We start from the raw sequence: 20,958 nt of genomic DNA on the forward strand, positions 1-20,958 counted from the left end.
GTACTTGAGTAAAAGTACAAAAGTATTAATTGGTATCAAAATATACTTAGAGTACCAAAAGTAGAAAGTAGCCTACTCATTATGCAGAATGTCCCATTTCACAAGTTTTCAAATGTAGGCTATAAAATATAGCCTACACATATTTTGAAAAGAGCCTACAAGCTCACAATGCATGCATCATGAAGCATTGAAGCTTGTAGATCGGCTATTTTCAAATGGCCGGAATATATAGGGCTGAAGTGGTTAATGTATGTTATGTAATCATAATCAAAATCTACAAAGTAATTAGTATAATGTTTTCAAATAATTGTAGTGGAGTAAAAGTACAATATTTGCCTCTGAGATGTAGTGGAGTAGAAATAAAAGTAGGCTACTGAAAATTGGAAACACTCCAGTAGGCTGAAGTAGAAATCCTGAAAAGTGTATTTAAGTACAGCACTTGAGTAAATGTACTTAGTTACTTTCCACCACTGATGACAATGAGACTGTAGATCTGCTGACACAGATTTGACAGATGGGGATACAGGCTAAGAAAAGAAATTCCTTGGACACAGGCAGGAGGTATACAGATATATCTGGACGACAGGTGCATGTGGTCAACAGAAGTGGTTCTCAAACCTTTTCATGTCAAGGATCCCCAAATTGACACTTATTAGCCCGCTTACCCCCGTTTGAAAAGATATGCCAGCTAGGGACCCTGGAGTGTTGTATTTCTGATACGAACAGCCAACACATTCTCACTCCCAACTAAGGAACAGCTGGTTAAAATAGCCATTGCATTATACATGTACTCTATCATTAATCTTTTTCTGTCTCTTTTTTTTTTTTTTTACAGGGGAACTATCTAACTATATAAATGGCGACCGACTTCCGCACCCTCGGTGTCCACACCCCACAGCTCTGTTATCGAATAAACAACGCACCGCCAGACCACATGTCGGCAACTGACTCGCCACGGCGGCCGCGCTGAATTTACGCCTCGCGTAGGGGACATCTCACTGCTCAGTACACCTTTTCCACCGCGCAACATAATTAATTCTACTCACCAAATGTCGGACAAAACGGAAGGGGAGGCAGCTTCGTACCGTTTACCGTGCGCACCACCTCATCACCACAACAGCAGCCAGCCGCTGCGGGGGTTTTTTCCTTTTTTTCAAAACTTTTTTTTTGGTCACCATTTTCTCCAGGCACCATTTCTGGTGTAACGTGCATGCGCCACCATTGCACTCTGCCCATCTCCTCCACACCAACACACACGCAGCTCCTTTGCTTCAACCCCCCCCCCCCCCCCCCCCTTCTTACGTACCTCCTTTGTTCCACCCAGGCCGTTACTTTCACTTCACTCATGTCTCGATCACACTATGTCCGTCCTTCACGTGCCATGTTCATCCCAAACACAAAAACAAACAAGTCGGCTTGCCAAGTCGTTGGCATGCCAGGTTCTCTAAAAACAAGCGCCAGAAACAAGCAACCACCTTCATGAAAAAAAAAAAAACACCGAAGGGGTCCGCCATGTTCCAGGGGGGTCCCCGCGCGGCCCAACACTCCACAGGGGGTCCGTCGACCAGCAGGGGGTCCGCGGGGGTCCCCCTCAAACATCAAAAATATTTTTTTTTCAATTTTTTTTTTTTTTTTTTTTAACTTTTCCACAGTTTTACTCCAGCAATTTGAGTACCCCAATATACACGCGGCCACGCTGGGCCCCGTGCGCGGCTGGGGTTGAGGGGGGCGTAGCCCCCCGAAACTCTAGTAACTTATATGCAACACAGAAGCATTACTTAATTTCTAAAAAAAAAAAACAATACACACCATTGGCAGCACTGCACACCCTTTAATGTCACAGTAGCCCAATCATCCTACAAACCAGTGATTGCAATCAAATAACAGTAGGGGAGGGCGGGTACGTTGTGCTGCGGGGTCAGTATAGTTATTCTCCATTTAAGCCAATACAATGTCAAATCAAATGCTGTCAATCAGTTTTCTGACCTCTTTGGAACTCCCCTTTCCGGGTCATCACGGCTGCAAACATGTGCAAAGCTGATTTCACTTTCTTTCCTGATCACCTCTTCAAGATGCAGACCAAAAGCACATCTATAGTGATTTGAATTTAGTCCTCTAACAGTCACAATATACCTAATTTGAATCATCTATCTGTCCTATCATCACATGTAAGCTTTGACTGTCACTATCAAAAAGCAAGACCTATTATTATGTTTTAAAAAAAACGTTGTCAGGGGGGTAGGTTGTGGTTCGGTTGTGCCTCTCAGACAACAAGGAAGTGACAGGGAAATTCACACCTGCTTTCAACGTGATTTTAAGTAATAAGGTTTATAGGATAATGTCCTTTTGCACAACTACGAACAGACTGGTACGTCTGAGTATGAATGCTGAATATGGAAGAAAACGGGGAAAGGAGAGGGTGTTCCGCACCCTGTCTTCACTTACGGTGCGTTTTAACAGCGGGCGATACTGGGCGACATCGTCCAAAAAGATAAAGAAAATCCATCTTTCATAGACTTTCATTATCTTTTGGGCGATGTTGCCCGGCATCGCCCGAGAGTTGCCCGCTGTTAAAACGCACCGTCTGGAATCACATTTACTGTGAGATGCAACGTTTCGGTCGCTTGAAACTTGACAGTGTGCGGGACTCCCTCTCCCTTCCCCTTTTTCTTCCATATCAAGTAATAAGATTTAGAATAAAATAATACATTAAGTTAAAGAAAACATGTCTCTGAAGACTTGCTGTGAGTTAGAATTTTTCATAAATAATTCACCGTGACATTTAGAATAGCGGAACAACTGACCCATATAGATGGGAATAATCAACCCCCCCCAATGGGGTTGGTTGTTCCTGATCACTTTGTTGGGAACATATTAAGGCCATGCGCAGCTATAAAAACATAACTGCCTGATTAAATAATAGAGCTCATCCACGCTCGCGTTCTATAATGTAAAACAATTAAACGACATGGCAACACGCCTCCAGTTTAACGCACTGGCACAACGTTACAAGATTAAGACCAATGGTGTAACTAAGTACATTTACTCAAGTACTGTACTTAATTTTGAGTATTTCCCATTTTCCATACTTATACTTCTACTCCACAAGCCTACATCTCAGAGGCAAATATTGTACTTTTTACTCGTACAGTTATTTAAAAACTTTATTTAGTTACTTTGCAGATATAAATTATTATATTATAAAACATACATTAACCACTTTTGCTCTATTTTATAGGCTATTTGAGAATAGCCAATCTACAAGCTCACAATGTGTCGCACCATTGTGAGGTTAGATCTGCTATTTTCAAATGGCCGAAATGTATAGGGCTGAAGTGGTTGCTGTATGTTTTGTAATAATCAACATCTACAAAGTAATTAGTAACTAATGTTTTTGCATAATTGTAGTGGGAGTAGTATATTTGCCTCTGAGATGTTAGTGGAGTAGAAGTAAAAGTACTGAAAATTGGAAACACTCCAGTAAAGTAAAGAATTCCTGAAAAGTGTACTTAAGTACAGTACTTGAGTAAATGTACTTAGTTACTTTCCACCACTGATGACAATGAGACTGTTAGATCGGCTGTTTTCGACGAGCGACACCATGTACAACATAGTATAGATTACAAGCTGACACAGATTTGAAAAGGGCAGATGGGGATACGGGCTAAGAAAATAAATTCCTTTACTGCATGTACTACTGCAGTAAAGTAAAAACAATACTCCAAAATTGTACTTAAGTACAGTACTTGAGTAAATGTACTTAGTTACTTAACACCACTGAATCAGCCAACTGTAACAAACATCTTTAAGGATACATTGTTGTGGAGGCAAGAGATGAGAAGAAACCCACTGACTTACCTTCTCTGTCACGTTGTGTGAGGAATATGAACAGGGTGGCATGTGGACAATAAGTGACGATGTGACAGTGTCTCCTGCCACCCCCTGATCCTCCAAGCCTACTCCCATCTATGACAAATTCACTGATATACTGTAGATCGGCTATTTTTGGCGAGCGACACTGTGTATGACAGAGTATAGATTCAAAAGTGACACAGATTTGATTAACTTCTGTTTTTGGCATTGGACATAGGAACATATGAATACAATTTATATTTCTGTTTGGTTTTTAACCTTCACAATCACAAATTGCACTGGGTAGATATAACAAATAACTTGGATATACAAAGACATTATTGACATTTAATAATTTGTACATGTTCAAATACAAGCTGATAAACAAGCTTACAACGCGTCACAAAGTGACGTTGTAAGCTTGTAGATCTGCTATTTTAATATTTAGTTTTTTAACATTTCAAAATGTGTGAACATTTTTCAACATCGAAACGATTATAATGATTATGCCAAAAATAATTGAGATTATCTTAAATAATTGCGATTAGACGATTATTTAATAATTGTGACAGGCCTAATGACAGGTGCATGTGGTCAACAGGACATAGGCTACTGTTAGCTCTGGTCCATAGCTAGAGATAGGCAGTATTTTAAATAGGCCTACATGTATTTAAATTAGTATTTGAAATACTCTTTTGTATTTTAACTGGGATGGAAACATGAATGTAATCAAGACACCTTAAGATCTTGTATTTTCTGTATTTTAAATACAATATATATAATAATATATATTAAAAAAATAAAAATGTTTTCATGTCATTTTATACCACAACACACAGATTTACACTGTGGAATAAATAAATACAAAACTAGAAAAGTGTGCTCTTCAGAGTGCAGGTCACCTCTTTTCTTTTCTTTTTTACAGGGGAACTAAAACACAGAAGCATTAGTTAATTTCTCTATTCTTTCCCCCAATACACACCATTGGCCTAACATTAGCCCAATCGGCCGACATCCTCCTACAAACCAGTGATTGTAATCAAGTATCATTGTTGAATGAATACAGTACACTGTAGGCTACTAAGCCAAGCAACAGCTGCAGCTGATCAAATTGCTAATGGGTGTGTTATATTATTAGTGTGCCCTGAGCCATGAGTATGCCAATAGTGGAAACATAGAAAGTAGTCAACATTATTTGCACACCTACATCTAACACACCCATTATAATTATATTAGCCGCAGCTGCATTACTACAAGGCTAAAGGTCATTGTGTCATGTTTTTGCCCTTGTGTAGCCTAGTTTTTAACCTGAACCGGAAAACTAATCACACAATCTGGCCCCTTCAAGTAACAGCCAGAGGCGTAAGAGCTGTGACATTGAGACATAGGGCAAAACTTGTCATGAGAATACGAATTAATCTGAATGGACAGTAATTTGATAAACATTAAATTATTGCCAGTCCAGTTTGTTTTTCACAATTTAATTTGGGTCAAGGAAAACGGCAGGATTTGTCCCTTTTTGCCCTTCAGGACAATCCACCAGTGTTTCCAATATTCAGTAGCTCTCATTATTTGGTCCCCTACTTTGTTGTCCCATACATTCCTCTGTCTCTCCAAGCATATAACTTATGCTGATAACAACAGCGCTTTTCAAGCTTTAACATTTTTTCCTCTGGGTAGCGGAGGTCTCAAAATGGTTTTGCAGGCTCTTATTTAGTTCACCCAACAGTTGGCGCTTTAATTGTATTCATTTTAATATTATGTAATACTTCCTTGGATGTTATCAGAAAGGGTTTATTAAGTGGCTCAAATCTTTGTGATTGCAGTTGGTTTCTGAAAAACACATCCATCTTAAAGCTGCAATTCTCAAACCTTTTCATGCAAGGATCCCCAAATTAATATGTATTTGGTCGCAAACCCTGTGCCAGGGAGCCCATGCAAGATTTGTATTTAAAAAAATGTCAAATCTTTCAACATTTGTTTGAAAATAGCCGATCTACAAACTCACAACATGTCACATCGTGACACGTTGTGAGCTTGTAGATTGGCTATTTTCAAATATAACTGGCACATCTTCAGTAGTTGAAGGTCGCCGGTGTAGGGTAAGACACCTACAGGTTGAAAATTAGCCCTTCCTGAAGCTCATTAGCCCGATATCTCCCCTGGCGAAGGGTAGATTCCCTCTTGGCTGAGTGGTACTGTACATGTTTGGTTTCCCATCGGGGAAACCCGGATTTGAATCCAGGATATTACAGTCACAATTATCTCTCTCCTTTGGGGGAGAACATACAACTTACAGATTCAAACTGAAATGCATGAATGTGTCCCAAAAAGTTAGACTTAAGCCAGTGACATGAATCTTACCTTAGGCTGTATTTCGATAACGAGGGGGTGTAAGCTTATAAAAAATAACTGACTGACAGCGATGCGTTGCCTTGTAAAAGTCTTTACAAGGCAACAAAAGCGACACCGCCAACAACAAAATATAGACTAAATTGACATAAAGCCTGCAGTTTTGTGCTCTCACATGCAAATAGGAACGTATCATGTTGTACATCGACGAATGTGAAGCTAAACCCTCTCCTCACCTTCCTCACATGTAGGCCTACTGAACAGCCCTGACTCCTGTCATGTCATCACTTCTGAAAATCTAAGTTATTTCATTCCTCAATGTTTATTGGCATTGGCAATACAAGGCTTACAAGCATAAACACATCCCTCCCATTCTTTATTACATTACCCATTACACTATCTGTTGCTTTTTGGGAGGATAAAAGTAAACCTGACCATAGAACTTTCTTGTGGTTTGCAAGTATGTGTAATGCTTCCGTGTGTGTGCATGTGTGTGTGTGCGTGTGTGTGCCGCGTGTGTGTGTGAGTGCACATATGTCAATGGGAATACAAAATATGTAATGCATGGCATGCACAAACCCATCATGATGATCTAATATTTATAGGTACACACTGTAGTACTTTCACAGTGGTCAGGGAGTCATCTGATTGTTAAGCATTTCACACTATAGTCTCTTTCTTGAACTCGGCTGTCATATATTGTTGTGGTTTTCACACGATTGATCGCCGACAAGGGATCACACACTGTAGGATAGTTCACTAGGATGCGATCCAGACCCGATAAATACATTTGTTTTTATTCCTTCATTTTAACTGACGTCTCACGAAACTGTGAAGGCTCCCGTGATATATGAGGGAGACCAAGACGGGATGCTATTGCTTGACATTAAATAATTCTCTATTTCTCTGTATGTCTCTATCTCTCTCTCTCAATGAAACAAACAAGTCAACCAGCTTAAAAGTGCACAATGCAACTCAGAAACAGTGTTGCCATGTCCGCTTATTATACGCGACTTTGGGCTTGTTTTTCTGTAGAGTTGCTTGTAAATATTGGTAGTTGCGGGCTGTGTTTTTTTGGGCTTATTTCTAGTGTAGTTGCTTATTTGTTCTTGTTTCCTAATGTTGTTTACACCAGTGGTTTAAACAGCACATATGTATTTGTCCGCAGACCCCCCGCCCCCTTCTGAAAATGATGTTATAGACCCATAGACCCCCATACAAGATTTGTGTGGATTTGGAAAATATTCCACAATTTTCACGTTTTCAAGATTTTTCTTTGAAAATAGCTGCGACGCGTTGTGAGCTTGTAGATCGACTATTTTCAAATATCCAATGTATTTGGGCGGCAGCAATCTGGGAACCCATCGCCAAATAAAAAAGGAAAAACAGCGCCCTCTGCTGTTTTTTACTCTTTCACTTAGCTCTGGGGGGAGCTAAATGAAGCACCCGTGCACAAGGAAACCGGGGTTTTGGTCTGCCTTCAGCCTTTCACTTCCGGTGGTGCGACTATGTTTTCATTCCCTCTAACAATATTTCTACACGGAACACTAACACCACTTCTCCCAGAGAACATGGATCGTTTTGGTTATATGCCCACTTTCTATGATGAAAGAGCAAGTTAAAATGTTAATATCTTTCCGTGGTTTTGTCTGCTCCGAGGACGCTATTGTTAAATGAGTTTCAGTTTGTTTCTAGTGGGGAAGGATCGGCAGACACGTATAAATCCTGCCCACTACATTTGATTGGGTAAAGCGCGGCCTGCTTCCTGATCTGAAGGCACGCCCACTTGTAGACCAGTGCGTACGCGATATGACAACCCCCCCCGACAGATTCAAGCGGAGAGCAGAATCTGTTCTTGAGAGATTAGGGCGGCAGTGGCTCAGGAGTGGCCGGTAGAGCAGCCGGATGGGAACCGTGAGGTTACCAGTTCGCTACCGGGCTCCCCCAGAGTTACTGTCGAAGTATCCTTGGGCAAGACACTGAATCCTACATTGCCTCCAATGAGTCGGTCAGCGCTAGCTTGCCACCATCGGTGTGTGAATGTCGGAAAAGTGAGGACACTGGCGTCGGCTGTTCGCCGCTTCACCTCCCAATGCCCCCCCCTGTATGAATGAATTAACTATTGTAGAGCTTTGAGCACTTGAAAAAGTGCTATAAAAATGCAATTCATTATTATCTGTATATAGGTTTAAAGTGCTCATGTGGCCTAGTCGCTTTTGCTTAACTTAAACAGGACTGGACGGTAATATTCCGATACTATGCGGGGGACTTTTTGTTGCGGTCAGGTCCAGCGACCCTCCCCTAGCCACGGTGGCTGTAATCTGAGTTCCCAGAAGTTTTCGCCAGCTCTCGCATACAAACGGGAGGGGCGAGGAAACTTCTGGACCAGAGCCCTGGTATTTGTGGACGGGATGTAACTTGCGCTCAGAATCTGAGCGGACACGCCTCTTACCAGTCTGACAGCTGTGCAACTCGTCTAAAAAGTCTGATGAGAGGCAAACAGCAGTACACAACATGGCGGCCGCTCATTGGCTGTTGATTTGAATCAGAACGCAGTGGCCGCGCCCCTGCTGTCCAGGCTCTGAGGTGAAGTCTCCTAGAATACGATGGCTGTAATGTGCTCTCATTGGCTGTAGCGCGGATCTCTTCGCAGAGTGATCACAACTTCATTCATACTGTATGATGTCCAGTCAGCGACTGAACCAAATATCAAACCTGCTAGAAATCTAGAAATGCTCGGGAAGGCATCGCCGAGCGCTATTATCGCGGGCAGTTCCTCTCGCAGAGCCTTTCACACACAGCGAGCAAAATCTCGGCGATCAAAGCCCGATCTGCGTCAGATCGGGGGTTTGGTCGGCGAGTGGCAAAAAAGGTCCCGACAGCATAATCGGAGCAAATAGTATCATACAGTGTGTACTAGCCCTTACACGTTTAACTGATCAGAATCAACCCAAACTTGAGGGAGTGAGAGAGCTGAATCTTTCAGTAAGGACCTTATTATAATTATTATGCAGTACCAGCACAGAGAGAGAGAGAGAGAGAGAGAGAGAGAGAGAGAGAGAGAGAGAGAGAGAGAGAGAGAGAGAGAGAGAGAGAGAGAGAGAGATAAAGAGAGAGAGAGAGATTGTGTTGCGCACCAAAAATAGCCGGTCTAGAAGCTCACAACGTGTCTGTATATCACTATCTTCAGAGTGCGACACCAGTGCACAACCAAGTATACCGGGCCCTTCAGAGTCAAATTGTGCTCAGCAGGGCGTGTGGATGGATACATGGAGGCAGTGAGACAAATAGAGTGGCCCAAGGAGGGAAGCGGTTCGTTTGTGACAGAGAGACGTTGACTCCAGAATGCACGCCGTCAGGGATTAGATTGCTAAATGGAGAACTGACAGGCATTTGATGCAAGCCTTTGAGGGACTCTTCTTCTAATATCAAAATAGGCTGGTGACACACGCACGCACACGCGCACGCACGCACGCACGCACGCACGCACGCACGCACGCAAACACACAAACACACACACACACACACACACACACACACACACACACACACACACACACACACACACACACACACACACACACACACACACAAAAACACAGGACTTCATTTCACCAATGCCTTTTTAATGTCAATCTTTGCCATTATTAACACAGGGATAAGCTAGAGAGTGAAAATGCACTTTATTCATCTGGTGTGTAAGCTCTGAGAAATGAGATAGCAAATATCCAATCACAGTGTCACAGAGTAGGATATGGGTTTAGTGCACCCACACTCTCTGGAAAATGTGTGTTTGTGTGTGTGTGTGTGTGTGTGTGTGTGTGCGTGCGTGCGTGCGTGCGTGCGTGCGTGCGTGCGTGCGTGCGTGCGTGCGGACAGAAAGAGAGAGAGAGATAACAGCATATTAAAATACTTTAAAATAATAAAAAAAACATACCTGCAATCCTCTCTGTCCTCACAAGTGACTTACATCTGTAAATACTTAGTACAACTGCAGACATCTGCAATCTGAAAAAGTCTTTCTATGTATTAAAATGGGCCTTTTACATCACAAGTACAAATGCCATACTATCAGACCATAGACAAATGCTGTAATGACAACAGAGCTAAAATATGTGACAAAAGGTCTACTGGAATGAATGTTACACAAATAAAACATACAAATTCCTTTTCTAACTAATCCTAAGCACACTTAGAACTGACTTGTTTGAATATCCACAGTTCATATCATCTGTATGTGTTTGTCAGGAGGGCTGTAGTAATCCTGATCTGTTTACTGTTCCCTTGCATAGTTACAGTACAGATGACCTCACGCGTGTGCACACACACACACACACACACACACACACACACACACACACACACACACACACACACACACACACACACACACACACACACACACACGTACGCACGCACGCACGCACATACGCATTATTATTATAAAAATACTTGCAAACTACGAGAAAGTTCTGTGGAAAGGTTTACTTTTCTCCGCCAAAAAAGCAACAGATAGTGTGATAGATTATGGGTGGGGAGTGTAGATGCTTGTATTGCCAATGCCAGTAAAGGAAATACTTGTGAATTGTATGGGTCAGCTCTGGAGCTTCCTGAACTCGACTGTCCTGATGTTTAAGCGTTTATTTTAATCCTGCTCTTTTATAACCACTTTCAACCTGATGTGGACCCCTATTGTTGGCATGTTATTATAATATTATATTATATAATTAAAATGTTCAATAATAGCAGATCTGTACAACCTTACAATGTGTTCTGATATAGCGTGGAGTGGATATAGCGTTAAAAGAGAACATTTCAACAAGTATTTTAACATGTTGTTATCTCTCTCTCTCTGTCCAAACGCACGCACGCACTTATGAACGCACGCACGCACGCACACACCCCAGCATTGGGCTGGAGTGGTTAAAAACTTTGAAACCTTAGACAATCAATTAGCTCTAAAAACTAGGCAGCAGTGTGTGTGTGTGTGTGTGTGTGTGTGTGTGTGTGTGTGTGTGTGTGTGTGTGTGTGTGTGTGTGTGTGTGTGTCTGTGTCTGTGTCTGTGTCTGTGCGTGTGCGTGTGCGTGTGCGTGTGCGTGTGTGTGTGTGTGTGTGTTTTTACAGAATGGTCAGATGCTCAATGGGCAGTAAAAGCCTAAAATGAACCCATGAAATAAAAGTTGTCAAAGTCTGGGGGGGAAAAAAAGGTTCATGGAAATCACTGGAATAGTTTGTTTATTCATTGCACTCCATGTGTAATAGATGGTAATACCTTCCTCTTATCAGTGCATCTCAAGTGGTTTGCAACGTAGTTTTGTTGATTGCAATGATTTGAATTGCAAAGTTGTTTGTGGGCTGAAACCTAGGTCTATTGATGACCTGTGATTTGTTGTGCAATTGAAATGGTCGAAGGAATGTAAAAAGCTCCTTTGCTGATAGCCTGTGACTGAGCAATATAAAATCTTACAAAGCATATTTGCTCATTTAGAGTAAACCTGGGAGTGTTGACAAGTGAAGTGGATTTCAGTTAAACTCGTCACCAAATGAACCCATTGCCAAATGAAAAGGAAAAACAGCGCCCTCTGCTGTTTTTTACTATCTCACTTGGCTCTGGGAGGAAGTCGACGTAGCACACGTGCGCAAGGAAACCGGGGTTTTGGTCTGCCTTCAGCCTTTCACTTCCGGTGGTGTCACTATGTTTTCATTCCCACTAACAATATTTCTACACGGAACACTAACACCACTTCTCCCAGAGAACATGGATCGTTTTGGTTATAAGCCCACTTGTTTCTATGATGGAAGAGATGGAGAGGGCCCACAGAATCGGCACCTTTCTGCTAGAGGGGCGACCCAGATCTATAGTCGCCAAGCTGCTCAGATATAAGGACAAGGAGGAGATCATGAAAAGGGCAAAACATCTCAAAGGTTCTAAGATCTTCATTAATGAGGATTTCTCTGAAAAAGGTTGCCTGAAAAGGAAAGAATTATTTCCCCTTCTCCTGGAAGAACGCAAAAAAGGGAACATTGCATATCTCAAATATGATCATCTGATTTCCCATCCCCCCTCTCGTGGGCCTGTTGAGACCAAATGAGTCAATGGCTCACATTGAATACGTAATTTTATCTATTGTCAATGTTTTATTTCTCATTTAACTGTTATGATCAGTACACATTTGGTTAATATTACGCTTACTGACCCCCCTGGTCCAACCAACTCTGAAATTGAACTTCCACCTTCTGCTGAATCTGTAACTCTATCAAGTGAGAATGACACTGTAGATCCTGTCCTCATCCGGTTACATGTTTTTAAGACATTGCGCAAGAGCTGCGCCCGTAGAGATAACATTACTGATTCCCCTACTGGTCAAATGTTGAATTGCATCTTCTAATTCAAAATATTATGGAACCGGCTGAGGAGAGAGGCGAATTAAATACTTTTTTCAACTCGTTGGATAGCTTTTATTGTGCGCTAGAACTTAAAACATCTGAGAGCATGGCAGAAAACCTTTTTGGATACAATGTGCAGAAAGGGGTAAGAATCATATAAAGTGGAAAATGTGCGACAATGTCCTGCTAAAACGGTACCGAGAAACACGGAACCTCATCTCGGAGCTATACAGCGGAGGGAGAGGTTCCGTAAGGGGCTAGTATTACACCTGTGTTGACTTCACCTGTGCCCAGGGGTGTAGTGCTATTTTTAGAAGTGGGGGAGCAAACCTTCTGTATTATGTGTACGCACATGCACACACACAATATGAGAACATTATGCACATGCAATATGATTGTGACAGCACACACTGACAAATATGGAAACATTATATTACATTAAATTACATACAAATATAGCATTCAAATGTGATTTACATAAATACAAAATGAATGATAAAAAGTAGGCTATAGCCTTCATGAATATCATAGGCCTATGACTTGCAGAACAAGGGTGCAATTTGTGTTTTTTTTTCTTTCTTTCTTTTTAATTTCTGTAGCCTTCATTTGTGTAGGATGTGAAAATTGCAACTAGGCTATTACAAATAAACACTGCTGAATTAAAGAATTGTGTCTGCTTCAACTGCTTTGACCACAAATTTTATTTTCAATCGGGACACTTTCACAATTGTATTAGGCCGATGAGAAGCTCATCGGATGGGGGAGGCATTCCTGTCAGAAAACTGTGTAAAGCAGGGGTTTTCAATGATTGTGAACCAGGGACTAAAGCTGACTATGTTGCCTTAAGGCAAATGTTCAGTTTATTTTTCACTTGAAGTCATTTGATGCTACATGTTTCTATTTCTGTTTACATTAGAAAGGCTTGTGAGCACTTTATTGTGAAGACATATACTGTATGTATCTATACATTTTATTTTTGAAAACCCTTCTTGAATAGAGAGAGTCACTTCCTGGCAGCACCATTGTTGATGCAGCAGTGCACAGAGAACACAGGCTTTTCAGAGCTGTGAGCCTTAAGATCATCTAACCTACTTGGAAGCATTTTAGAGGCATTGCCGTAAGTTGTGTTGGTCGCAGCACAATTTACGGTACACTAATTTGACATAATAAGCCGTTATTACAAATAATGTGTTTCTTATTAGCAAAATGTTTTTTTATTAGAAAGAAACAAACGTTGTTATACCCTTATTTTCCACTATTATCAGGGGTGCACATAACTTTTTAGGTCTGGTACGCAGAAGAGCACCTGGACATGTGACTTGGTGCGCATGGCGCCCGTCCCGTTTTGTCAACGGGGGGAGGGGGGGGGGGGGGTCAGCCCAAAAAGGACGATCTGCTTCTAAACTCCGCCGATTTTCGCCGTTTTTTTTCTCACGCTGTTAGATAAAGCCCACAAGGTTGGTGCCCTGTGCTGCTGCGCTGATTTTATCCGCCAGATTGGGACGTTCACGGCATATTTTGCACCATTACGGTGCGTTCATCATCGGTGACGAGTGCCTCTAACAGCCGCTGCTGGCTGCGTGCACGCAGCGAGCCAGGCAATGCGAGGCGATGCAAGGCGACGCGAGTCATATCTCTACCCCTCCGCCTAATGGCTGTACATGGGGCCGACGGGTGCTTTAGAGTGATTGTGTGACTGTGGCTTCAGGAAGTAAATTCCTAGCCTCGATCTCCAGGCTTTTATTTTTTAGTTTTGCTAAAAAATAAAAGCTTGGAAATTCCTGTCCCAGCTGTTGGTGCGCAAAAGCGCCTCGCGTTGCCTGATGTGGTGCGCATTTTTTATTTTGGGTGCGCATGCGCACCTGCGCAACAGTTATGTGCACCCCTGACTATTATCCCTTAATTATGTTCTAATTAGAAATGAAACGTAACAAAAGGCGTTATTATAAATGGTGTTTTCTGCTATTAGACAGAAACAAACAAACACAGTTATACGCTAATTATGGAACATAATTCCTAGAGGCTAACAAAGCCTAATAAGACCTAACAAAGCCTAATAAGATGTTATTTCCACTTACTTGACCGTCACATTACAACCCCGCAACTAAATACACGATGTGATGTAAGGCTACTATTAGTCTACTGTAAGGGTTTCGTTAGAACAAATGTGTTCTTTATTAGGCCTTTATTTAAAGATTGAAACTTTGACATCAGGGACCTTGTCATACTCTGCCATGTGGCATCCCCCAGTTTTAGGGACTCTTTAATTCTCTTTATGCATGATCTCCATGGCTCTAGGCTATGATTGAGAATCTGTTTTGAGAAACATAACATTCTGTACCACTGTTAAGTTCTGCCCCGTTGACGATTTTAAATCAAATCTAAAGACCCACCCTTTTCTCGTGGTTTTAGCTTAGTTTGAGGTTGCCCCACCTTTGATGTTTTCTCGAGTCCACTGAATGTATTTAATTTAATTTATTTGTAATACCTTACAGCGTTTTAATCAGTTGTTTGTTTTGTTTAGTTACTCTTAATAGTCTTGATTTACTGGTATGTGTTTTACATTTTAGTCTTGCTTTTGTGGATTTTACAATTTATTAGGTTATCGTGTGTTTCATTTGGCCATCCTCGATTGGAAAGAACTTTGGGTCAACTCCTATCGTTTCTTTATGCTCAAGTATGCTATATACTGTACATAAAGATTACTTGACTTGATGGTGACTTCCTGTGCATCCTGTACTTCCTGTGTGGTGATTAGCATTTTCCAAAGCTTATTTTTGTACTTCCTGGTTTGCAGCAAGATATATTTAAAGAAGGTAGGGTCATCTACGTCATTTTCGCTACCATGCAATTCCACCCAGCAGATTCGTCGCACCATGGGAGCCAGACTGCAGCCTTCAGTTCAGTGGAATGCATTGAAGTGGACGAGAGACGGTGGACCAGCTTATGAACAAAAAATATTTATGAATGACTGAGACCTTTGTAAAGTAATTGCTTTTGGAATATAAAAGAAGACATATCACACATTGTTTTCTGCTGTGTTGCTTTTTGATGTGTCAACTGTATAAGTTTATTGAGCTATCTAAAGAGCACAAAGTACGCAATACTGCCGAGACAGAAAACAGTGTTGCCATGTCCACTTATTATAAGCGACTTTGGGCTTATTTTTCAGTGAAGTTGCTTGTAAATATTGGTAGTTGCGGGTTGCGGTTTTATGGGCTTTTTTCTACAGTGTAGTTGATTATTTGGACTTGGGCTTCACAATTTTAAAAGTACAATTATAATTCTCAATTATGTTTATGTCATGGACCCTCAAAATGAATGTGTATTTGTCCCTAACCCCCATCTGAAAATGTTTTGTGCCAGGGAGCCCTGTAGGCCTACCAGATTTGTTGTTAGTGTTACAAAAATCCTCAATATTTCACATTTTACTTCACGCGTTGTGAGCTTGTAGATCGGCTATTTTCAATGTATACAGTAAAGGTCTAAAGTGCTCATAATGGCCTAGTGCAAGTCTTCAAGAGGGGTCCGCCACCCCTAGGGGGTCCGCGAGGTACTGCAGGGGGTCCGCGAAATTGTTGCTTGATTAGACAATTCCAATAATTATATATATATATATATATATATATATATATATATATATATATATATATATATATATATATATATATATATATATATATATATATATATACACAAATATTTATATATATATATATATATATATATATATATATATATATATATATATATATATATACACTCAAATATTTTGTGTATATATATTGTTTTAAATATCCATTTGTCTTCATATATTTTAAAAACATTTTCCACATTTATGTATTAAATAAATGATGATATCTATAAATTATTCTGTCCATTTTGAATAGCTTGTATACATGATTATTGTGCAATTGACAGATTGTTGTTCTCGGTTAATAAGGTATGTTTATAAATGGCAGTGCGCCACCCTACTCACTACCCTGTACATGTATGTTTAAAATAAAAGCATGAATATATTAATCTGTCTATTATTTTAATAGCTTAGTATTTATGCACAATAACATGTATGTTTATGAAACACAATTTCATAAACATACATGACCCCTACCCCCCCCGAGGTAGGGGTCGAGGTAGGTTAGGGTGTCCCTGCTCCATCTCCCCATCCCCTGGACCCCGGTGCTTCTTTTGGGCTTGTTTTCCTAGACCTGGTTGCTTATTTCTCTCTCACAATCTGGCAACACTGCTGTACAGTCTATGGACGATACATGCCGCTGTTTAGATGCCTCAATAAAATTATACAGTGTGCTAAAAAATCTGAATTAATTGGATAAAAGCATGTGATATGTCTTCTTTTATATTCCTGAACCGAGTATCTGACAAAGGACTCAATCGGTCAGAAATAGTGTTTGTTTACAAGCTGGTCCAGATGGCTGCCATAGACTTCATAGTATTTCACCAAACTTCCTGTTCCAGTTTTGGCACCCATGAGCATCAATGGCGTCTGCTATGCAAGCAATGGCGTCGGCCCACCCCCTAGGCTGTCCCTTCCTTGTTTTCTAATTTCCGTGGTTTGCAGTGGTGTAAAGTGACTAAGTACATTTACTCAAGTACTGTAATTAAGTAAAATGTTGAGGTACTTTTATTTTACCGAAGTATTTCCAGTTGTCTATACTTTTACTTCTACTTCACTACATCTCAGAGGCAAATATTGTACTTTTACTCCAGTACAATTATTTGAAGTTACTAGTCACTTTGCAGATTGTTACGGGTATGGTTAAGGGGAGACTGTATGTTTATGGGGAGACTGTGTATGCTGTTTTTCTCCCTGCTACACTCTGCCTGCTTCTCTGTTCACTCACTCTCAGGTCCAGCCCATTCACTCAACTCAACTCCGCCTCTCACCACCGGTTGGTCCTTCCCCTCATCACTCCACCAATCACCTCCATCGTCATCAGATATAAAGCACCTGTGACGGCGGCCATCTTTCTCTTTCCCCATGATGCTTCCACCAGATCATTTGTTTGCTCCATGCACGTCCTAACTAATTCACCTCCAGTCTCTTAAAGACTTGTTGACCTTTTTGCCAAACGTTTAGTACAGGGGGGGTAGTTTAGCTCTGGGGTACCCTGTACATATTGCATGTAGGTAATTCCCGTGTTTAATCCCACTAGTCTAGAGGTGAGTGCCACCCATTGTATTTTCCGTTTATTGTTGGAGTAGGAAGGATTTTTGTTTCTCTTGAGTTTACTACATTCTTTCCTTTGGCACCACCTGACCCTCCCTGTATTTGTTACTTGGCATTTATTTCTGTTCACTTCAGTTGGTTAATAAACAACTTTACTTTAACCTCATCCTATGTCTGTCTCAAGTATATAATCTGGGTATATGTTACCGTCCCTTCCTCCTGGACCACCATCTGGGACGTAACACAGATATAAATTATTACATTATAAAACATACATGAACCACTTTATACCTAGGCTATTTGAAAATAGCCGATCTACAAGCTCACAACGCGTTGCGGTGCGACACGTTGTGAGCTTGTATATCTGCTATTTTCAAACATTCGAGTACTTTTACTTTTGGTACTTTAAGTATATTTTGATGCCAATACTTTTGTACTTTTACTCAAGTAAAATTTTGAATTCCTGACTTTTACTTGTAACAGAGTAGGCTACTTCTACATTGCAGTATTGATACCTTTACTTAATTAAAACATTTGAGTACTTTTTCCATCACTGTACTGTAGTTATACTGTAGCTCTGTTTGCATCCTGTAAATAACTTTTCCATCCACGGCACCACCTGAATGACAATGTTACTTTAAAGCGCCTTACATTCTTACAGTCTTTCCCCCAAAGATACAGCATGTCACGGGGAAAACTTCATATCAGAATATCAGTTTCCTTTAAATTAGAACAGATTGAAAAGGACTTTATACTCGTCGTTTAACCACCTGAACCCCAGCATCCCTATTGTGGGGGCAGTGGTGTAAAGTAACTAAGTACATTTACTCAAGTAGCCTACTGTACTTAAGTACACTTTTGAGGAATTTTTACTTCACTGGAGTATTTCCAATTTTCAGTACTTTTACTTCTACTCCACTACATCTCAGAGGCAAATATTGTACTTTTACTCCACAACAATTATTTGAAAACTTTAGTTACTTTTCAGACATAGATTATTATGAAACATACATGAACCACTTTAGCTCTATTTTATACACTGGCTATTTGAAAATAGCCGATCTACAAGCTCACAACGCGTCGCGATGCGACGCGTTGTGAGCTTGTAGATCTGCTATTTTCAAACATTCGAGTACTTTTACTTTTGGTACTTCAAGTATATTTTGATGCCAATACTTTTGTACTTTTACTCAAGTAACATTTTGAATTCCGGACTTTTACTTGTAACAGAGTACTTCTAGATTGCAGTATTGATACTTTTACTTAAGTAAAACATTTGAGTACTTTTTCCACCACTGTGTGGGGGGAACATCACGTGTTGTGAGCTTGTAGATCGGCTATTTTTGGCAAAGAGATTTGGTGTACAGTAGATGGAAAAAGAACGCAGCGAGGTGAAGTGGTTAAACTGAAGTGATATATTGATGATTTGCAAATATTATCAACGTTTTCTGCGCCCACCCTGGGCCCTGGACTTGTGTCACGGCACCCTAGGGTGCAACGGGGGCCGGGGCACCTACTTTGAGAAACCCTGCCCTTGGACATGGTTCTCAACTTTTTCAGGCCGTGACCTTCCAAAATAATCATATTTGAACTGGGGACCCCCCAAAATAATCATATTTGAACTGGGGACCCCCCACCCTGACAAGAACTTGGAAAGTAGGAGTTGAGGCGTTACATTTAGTTTGACTCCACAGATAAATATTGTGAAAATAACAGATGTAAAAGCTCACAACGCGAGGCGTTGTGAGCTTGCAGATTGGCTATTTTTTTGGGCTATTTTATATTATTTGACAATTTGGCCAATGTTTGACCAGTTTTTATAGTATTTTGTTGATGTTGGGTTTGTTGATTACTTTTGATGTAGTACTTGTGTTTTTGGTATTAAAAAGGTCTTAAAAGTCCTTTATTTGTCACTTCACTGTCAGGGAACCCCCCCCCCCCCCCCCCCCCTCAAAAAAAATCATGTGGGGTCCAGACCCACAGGTTGAGAACCTGCTCTAGGAAGCAGGGAGGGGCGGGGCTATTAGAGTCCTTTAATTGTCAGCCCCTCCCCCTCACACCTTCCATCACAAATGTTTGTGACCCACTCATAGAGTTAAAAGGAAGGAAAAATACTCTTATAGTGAAATAAACAACTCCTAAAGTAACGTTACTCCACAGGGACGTCGAGTAGAGTTATCAGTGTTTAACAGGTTGGTAAAAAAAGCTGTTAAAACACACTGTGACCAGACTGTGAAAACATCTCCATCCAGACCACAAAACAGGTAAGTGTTCTGCAGATGTGTGTTAGCTACTTAGCTTTGCTAATTAACTGCTTAGCATTAAGGAATTGATGGAATTGCGTGTAATTTCACTGTTATTTGACTTGGTAAAAAAAAAAGCAACAACTAGTGAGGATGAAGCATTGCTGTGTGAAGTGAATATGAACCGTCTTTGTATTAGTCCTGAAACATGACTGACTGACAGTCATGGATTAACTTCAACCTGGTGTTTGCAATTTCTCCATTTACGGTCCGTACATCTACATTAACGATCATATTTCAAATATAAAGTGCTTACTTCATGGCCACGGATGTTATTCTAGTGTACGGGCCCTCAGAAGTACCTATATCCTCCTTATTTTTCAATACAAAGCATTTGAATCTGATTGGTGGCCATTTTCTCCGTCTATTCACCATATGCTTTAAACCACGCTACCCTATCGGCTGGGAGGTGTATTGCACTATGCTACATTATAACTCTATGAGGAAAATGGCCACCGATCGGATTAAAATGCTTTTTAATGAACAATACGGAAGATGCAGGTACGTTGGAGGACTCGTACATAATTATAACATCCGTGGCCATGAAGTAAGCACTTTATATTTGAAATTTGAATGTTTATGTAGATGTACAGGCCGTAAATGGGGAAGGTGCAAACACAAGGTTGAAGTTAATCCATGACGGTCGTGATGCTGACACCAGCTTTGCAGGCCTAGTACGGTGTAAAGTAACTAAGTACATGTACTCAAGTACTGTACTTGAGTACAATTTTGAGAAACTTTTACTTAACTGGAGATCCAATTTTCAATACATTTACTTCTACTCCACTATATCTCAGAGATAAATATTGTACTTTTACTCCACTACAATGATATGAAAACTTGAGTTAGTAGTTATTTTGTAGCTTTTGATTATT

The 20,958-nt window shown here is 40.7% G+C and overlaps 1 protein-coding gene across 2 annotated transcripts in view; it reads right to left on the reverse strand.

The window, feature by feature from the left end:
- The window catches only part of LOC311050298 (acetylcholinesterase-like), a 35,547-nt gene extending 31,602 nt beyond the window's left edge, over positions 1 to 3,945 (reverse strand). Inside the window, exon 1 of one of the 2 annotated variants that reach the window (XM_084064306.1) lies at positions 3,859 to 3,945. The gene's annotated coding sequence lies outside the window, so the exon portion shown is untranslated. The remainder of the gene's footprint in view (positions 1 to 3,858) is intronic. The other variant, XM_084064307.1, reaches the window with a different exon arrangement.
- Between the last annotated feature and the right edge of the window lie 17,013 nt (positions 3,946 to 20,958).

Source organism: Gymnoscopelus microlampas (assembly GCF_963454915.1).
Source record: "Gymnoscopelus microlampas genome assembly, chromosome: 8".
Taxonomy (NCBI): domain Eukaryota; kingdom Metazoa; phylum Chordata; class Actinopteri; order Myctophiformes; family Myctophidae; genus Gymnoscopelus; species Gymnoscopelus microlampas.